This window comes from Microcebus murinus, chromosome 2 (genome assembly GCF_040939455.1).
Source record: "Microcebus murinus isolate Inina chromosome 2, M.murinus_Inina_mat1.0, whole genome shotgun sequence".
Lineage (NCBI taxonomy): Eukaryota > Metazoa > Chordata > Mammalia > Primates > Cheirogaleidae > Microcebus > Microcebus murinus.
In genome coordinates this window covers 109283899-109290670 of record NC_134105.1, presented here as the reverse complement: position 1 = coordinate 109290670, position 6772 = coordinate 109283899, and positions in this window count along the sequence as shown.

Genomic DNA, 6772 nt, shown 5'->3' with positions numbered 1-6772 from the left:
CCAAGAAAAAATAGACATATGCTCATACAAAGGCTTATACCCAAATGTTCACAGCAGCTCTATTTGGAATAGCTCCAAACTGGAGACAATCGAAATATCAATCAATAGGTGAAAGATAAATCCATACAATGGAATATTATTTGGCCAAAAAAGGGAACAAACTATTGATACACACAACAACATAAATCTGAAAAATAATTATGCTGAGTTAAAGAAGCCCAACCAAAAATGAGTGTATAACTCCATTTACATACCTTCTACAAAATGAAAACCATGCCTGAAAAATGCATTTTCTTGCAATGCATCCCAGCTATTCCATGGGCTGAAGCTGGAGGATCACTTGAGCCCAGGAGTTTGAGGCTGCAGTGAGCTATGATTGTGCCATTGCACTCCAGCCTGTGTGACAGAGTGAGACCCTGTCTCAAAAAACAAAACAAACCACCTAAATGACAGGCAGAGTTCAGAGAGCTTCTGGCTTGTTGAACACATTGAGGTGCTAGGAGGGTGGCAAACCTGGAGAGGGCATGGAACCTCCAAGCCCCTCCCCCACACTTGCCCTTTGTACCCCTTCCATTTGACTGACCATCTATAAACTTTGTAATATCCTTTATAATAAACTGGGAAATGTAACTAAATGTCTCCCTGAGTTTTGGGAGCCATTATAGCAAATTATCAAACATGAGGATGGGGTTATAGGAACTCCCAATTTATAGCCAATTGGTCAGAAGTACAGGTGACAACCTGGAACTTACAATTGGCATCTGAAGTTGGAAGTAGTCTTGTGGGACAGAGCCTTAACCTGTGGGATCTGAATTAACTCCAGGTAGTGTTAGAGTTGAGTTAAATTGTAGGACACCCAGTTGACATCCAGTGAGAAGTGAATTGCTTGGTGTGGAAAACCCACATTTTTGGTGCCAGAAGTCTGTGAGCAAAGGAAACAGTTTTCTTTATTATGTTAAATGAGATAAGAGCTAAGGGAAAGTAAAGAGGGCAGCAGGATATGAAACATCACAACTGGCTGTAAATGTATGTGAAATAGTGTGGCCAAGGAAGGCCCCCTGACAAAATGACTTTTGAGTTAAGACTTGAAAGAAGTGAGGGAACTAGCTGTGTAGATACCTGGGGCGCTACAAGTGCAAAGGTCGGGTGGCAAGAGCAAGCTGTTGTGTTCCAGAAATAGCAAAAGACCACTGTAGCTGTCAGAGTGAGCTAGGGGTAGCTGTCAGAGTGAGCTAGGGGTAGGTAAAGGGCCATGGAGGACATAATAAAGATTTTGGCTTTCACTTTGCATGAGATGGAAGCCTGGAAAATGCATTTCCTTGCATTGCACAGCAGTGCAGAAGTAGGGCAGGCTGTGGATCTGAGAGCAAAAATAAATAATAAATAAATAAAATTAAAAAAATAAATAAATAACCAGTACATACGGTTTCATTGGGGCTTCTTTATGGCATGGGAGAGAAAAACTACAGCCAAATAGCTGCAATCAACCCTTGTCTCAGACTAACCATTCTAGCACCCCTTGGTCACCCATTCTACCAGCTCATTTCTAAGCAGACACCAGTAACCTGGTGCAGTAGGGGAAAAAGAGGATGGGGCAAATCCCTCAGAGCTCTGCAGATCTTGAAAAGAGTCCATCCCTGTTGGTCAGAATATTTCAGGACTTTATGGAGAATATAGAGAAATAGTAGGGTGCTGGGCCTGCACCACCCAGTTGGGCCAGGATCTTCCAAAGTACGATCCTTGGTGGAAGGTGAAAGGGAAATCCAGGGTCAGAGAGCCAGGCCTTGTTTATGAGAGGAAACAAGACCAAGGCTTCCCACGGAGGTTCTAAGGCAGATTGCAGTAAGCACTATGTTAGATGAAATTTACAGGAGGACATTGTTTGGGACTGAGCTCCTGTACTAGAACTCTAGGGACCAAATCAAAATAGAGTCACTTATGCCAAAGTTCCACATCACCAAACTAAAAAGTTATCTGACCTTCCTAGAAATCAAGAGAGAGAGAGAGAGAGAGAGAGAGAGAGAGAGAGAGAGAGAGAGAGAGAGAGAGAGAGAGAGAGAGAGAGAGAGAGAGAGAGAGAGAGAGAGAGAGAGAGAGAGATAATTGCAAATCCCCAGGCCGGGCGCGGTGGCTCACGCCTGTAATCCTAGCACTCTGGAAGGCCGAGGCAGGCGGATTGCTTGAAGTCAGGAGTTCGAAACCAGCCTGAGCAAGAGCGAGACCCCGTCTCTACTATAAATAGAAAGAAATTAATTGGCCAACTAATACATATATAGAAAAAATTAGCAGGGCATGGTGGCACATGCCTGTAGTCCCAGCTACTTGGGAGGCTGAGACAGGAGGATTGCTTGAGCCCAGGAGTTTGAGGTTGCTGTGAGCTAGGCTGATGCCATGGCACTCACTCTAGCCTGGGCAACAGAGTGAGACTGTCTCAAAAAAAAAAAAAAAAAAAAATTGCAAATCCCCAAATAGGACAGTTTTAGTCAGCGTGCTAAGGAAGTTCCCTCTGCTTTAACCCTTATGCGAAAAGTAACTTTGAAATGACCAATCTGTTTTTCATAACGTTTCTGCTTTCTTCGGCCCTTTTCTACCCATAAAGCCAACCTCCTCTGCTCAGCTCACCTTTGCTAAGTCGTTGGATCAGATGCTCCTGATTTATGTATCACAAATAAATGCCAATTAGATCATTTAACTAAATTTGATGAAATTTTGTCTTTTGACAGCCGGCCCTGAATTTGCCACTTCCCTAAGGGCCCAGGAGGTCTTCTCACCCATCTCTCTTTTCTGCTGCCATGTGGAGCCCAGGCTACCTTCACCCCAGATTAGAGGATAGTATGATGAGCCTTTTGAAGAGTTGCAGGGTAGAATCAGTGAGGCCTGCCTAAGAAATGAGAAAATGGCTGGGTCACACGTACTTTGAGCCTGAAAGGAGTGGTCTGCACAACTGCTTCCTATGTGGGGAGGCCGGGGATCTGCCATGGACAGAAAAGCAGCCTCGGCTTTCAAACGGGCCATTGCACAGGTCAGTAATTCCACCCAGGCTTTGGTACTTCAGGCACCGGCCACCCACGCTGAGGAAACGGCTTCTTCAGGCCTGGTGTCAGAAGCCTCAGGCTTCACCATCCTGAGGAACTGCATCAAAACACTGGAAAGACACTTCCCTTTGTTTAGAAAGAAACAGCCAATTCTTGGCAAGGACCAGAAATGCATCTTTTAATTCCCATAGTTGGGCCCTCTGTCTATATTGGCAAAAAGCCTGGAAGTACTTTAAATCCTAGCCATAGAAAGTTTTAAATCACTCTTCACTTTGCAAGTCGTCCTGCTCTTGGACTGGTTCAAGACATATAGTTAATGGAAAAAAAGACTCAGGTGCAGAGCAGCGTGTATAGTATGTGATATTTGGTTAAGAAAAAAATGGAGGTGCAGTGGCTCACGCTTGTAATCCTAGCACTCTGGGAGGCCGAGGCGGAGGATTGCTCAATGTCAGGAGTTTGAAACCAGCCTGAGCGAAACCCCGTCTCCACTAAAAATATAAAAAAGAAATTAATTGACCAACTAAAAATAAATATACAAAAAATTAGCTGGGCATGGTGGCGCATGCCTGTAGTCCCAGCTACTTGGGAGGCTGAGGCAGTAGGATCACTTAAGCTCAGGAGATTGAGGTTGCTGTGAGCAAGGCTGATGCCACCGCAAAAAAAAAGAAAAAAATGGAGGAAATATATGTATGCACTTATAAATATATACATTTGTAGATATATTTGGCCCTCCACATCCACAGGTTACACCATCCATGGATAGAAAATATTAGGGAGGAAAAAAAACCAATAAAAAATAACAATACAACAGTACAAAAATACAGTATAAAACAATTTGCATAACATTTGCATTGTAAGTAATCTAGAGATGATTAAAAATATACAGGAGGATGTGCATAGGTTATATGCAAATACTATGCTATTTTATTTATTTAGAGATGGATTCTCGCTGTCGCCCACGCTGGAGCCCGGTGGCGCGATCATAGCTCACTGCAACCTCCAATGCCTGAGGGGTCAAGCGATTCTCTTGCCTCAGCCTCCCAAGTATTGGGGACTACAGGTACCCGCCTCCACACCCGGCTAGTTTTTTATTTTTTGCTGAGACAAGGGTGACGTGGGGGGTGTGGGAAGGGGGCTGGTGGTCTCACTATGTTGCCTAGGCTGGTCTCAGACTCTTGGCCTCAAGCCATCCTCTCGCCTCGGCCTCCCAAAGTGCTGGAATTGCAGAGTGAGCCACCGCACCGGGCCAGTGCCATTTTATATGAGGGACTTGAGCATCGTGTTCCCCACAGATACCAAGGATCTAGGGATGGCATACAGGAGATGTTAACAGTCGGGCTCAGTGGCTCACGCCTGTAATCCTAGCACTCTGGGAGGCTGAGGCGGGCGGATTGCTCAAGGTCAGGAGTTCGAAACCAGCCTGAGCAAGAGCGAGACCCCGTCACTACTATAAATAGAAGTAAATTAATTGGCCAACTAATATATATAATTAGCCGGGCATGTAGTCTCAGCTACTCGAGAGGCTGAGGCGGGAGGATCGCTTGAGCCCAGGAATTTGGGGTTGCTGTGAGCTAGGCTGACGCCAGGGCACTCTAGCCTGGGCAACAGAGTGAGACTCTGTCTCAAAGATGAGATGTTAACAGCGGTTGCTTCCTGGAAAGGGAACGGGGAACTCGGGGTAGGGATGGAAAGAGACTTTCCACCGTGAATCACACCAAGGCGAGGCGCCCAGTGACCTCCAGGCCTGGGCTTCGCGCCGGCCCAGGCGCGCCGTCGGCAGAGCCCAGCGCGAGCCCCAGAGAACAGAGCCCGTGTCCGGGGCACCGACCTACACATCGGCCGACTTCGCCAGCAGAGCCGTACGTCCCCAGATTCGACGGAGAAGGCATGAAGCTTGGAGAAAAAGTGATTCAGAGTTTCCCGGAAGCTCAAGGGCGCCCAACGGCCCCAGCCCTCGGCGCCCCCTGGCGCCCGCCCCGCGCCCCGGGACCGGGACCGCCCTGCCCCCGCCCACGCGCCCCTTCCCTCCCGGCTGCGAAAAGACCCTGCGTGTCCTTCCCTCGCGGGGAAAGTGGCGGTCTCATTGGCTGCACACCTCGTACTCGCGCCGCCTCTACGCTCCTCGTAGGGCACTCTCACGGATTCCAAGGAACCCTGAAGGCAAAGCCAGTGCTGGAAGGATTCTGAGCCTCCTGCTCCTGAGGGAGTGGATTTTGAAAACCCTGAGAGTAGGTGGTAAGAACTTCACCCCGCCCAGTCAGGAGAGTTTGGGGGCGGGTAGAGAGAGAAATGGTTTCCGCAAAGATTTAACTCCCATCTCCTTCCAAGGGAAGACACACCTTAGACAAGAATAAATGTCTTTTGTAGAAATCTGAGGCCGGAGCGTGGTGGCTCACGCCAGTAATCCTAGCACTCTGGGAGGCCGAGGCAGGAGGGTCGCTTAAGGTCAGGAGTTCGAAACCAGCCTGAGCAAGAGCGAGGACCCCCCCCTACTAAAAAAATAGAAAGAAATTAATTGGCCAACTAAAAATATATACAAAAAATTAGCCGGGCATGGTGGCGCATGCCTGTAGTCCCAGCTACTTGGGGGACTGAGGCAGGAGAATTGCTTGAGCCCAGAAGTTTGAGGTTGCTGTGAGCTAGGCTGACAGCACGCACTCTAGCCTGGATAACAGAGTGAGGCTCTGTCTCAAAAAAGAAAAAAAAGAAAAGAAAAGAAATCTGGGAATAAGACAAAGAAACCCATTGGGCAGGGACTTTGCAACTAGATGGATGAGGTGAATTCATGGACTTGAGAAGTTAATGTCAAGGTGATACTACAAAAAGCCCAACAGAAAAAGCTGCATCTTGCTGAGCCTGGCACAACTGAGAACAGTGAGGTGCCAGAGTCCAGCCAAAGGGACTTGAGGGTGCCTTTTTCTACTACCTCTAAGTCAGGGAGGCTTCACCTTCACCAAGATGCTACCTTGAGGATAAGGGAGTGTTCCAATTATCCACTGCTGTGTTACAAACCACTTCAAACTTACTGGTACAAAACAACAACCAGTTTATAATGTCATGGATTCTATGGGCTAAGAATTTGGAAAGGGTATAGTGGGGACTGCTAGTCTCTGCTCCAAAATCATTGGGACTTCTGCTGAGAAGACCTGGAGGCCAGAGGTGACTTGACAGCTCAAGCTGGAATCATCTGGAATTGTTCACACATGTGAAAAGGTAAACTGAGGCATGGTAAAATTTTTAGAGTTTATTTGAGTAAGAAGTAATTCATGAATTGGGAAACACCAAACACAAAGAAGTTTAGTGTTCCAATGACAAAACGTCAGGGGCAAGTAATATAGGGTAAATACTGAAGCAAAATAAATCATTTGATTGGTTGCAATAATACAGTTGCCTCATTTGGTTTATCCCATTGGAAAGTCCCTAGTTATATACTTATAAGTGTGTTGGCTACTCCAGTTGGTTAACCTTAAGTTCTGTTTTTCTTTAATATAGGCATTTACAAGAAATAGCTCAAGATAAGTTTTGCTTATGTTTGCAAATTGAGCAAGATTGAGGTCACTTATGAGGTCTAACTAATTTTGTCTACTCAGGGATTCTTTAGGCCTGGTTTTCATTTTAATTTACTTTAACACATATCTGAGGTTATGCTTGGCTGTTGGCTAGGATCTTGGCTGGGATTGTCAGCAGGCAGCCCTACATGTGGTTTCTCCAGGAGGCCTCTCTGCTTCCTCATTCCC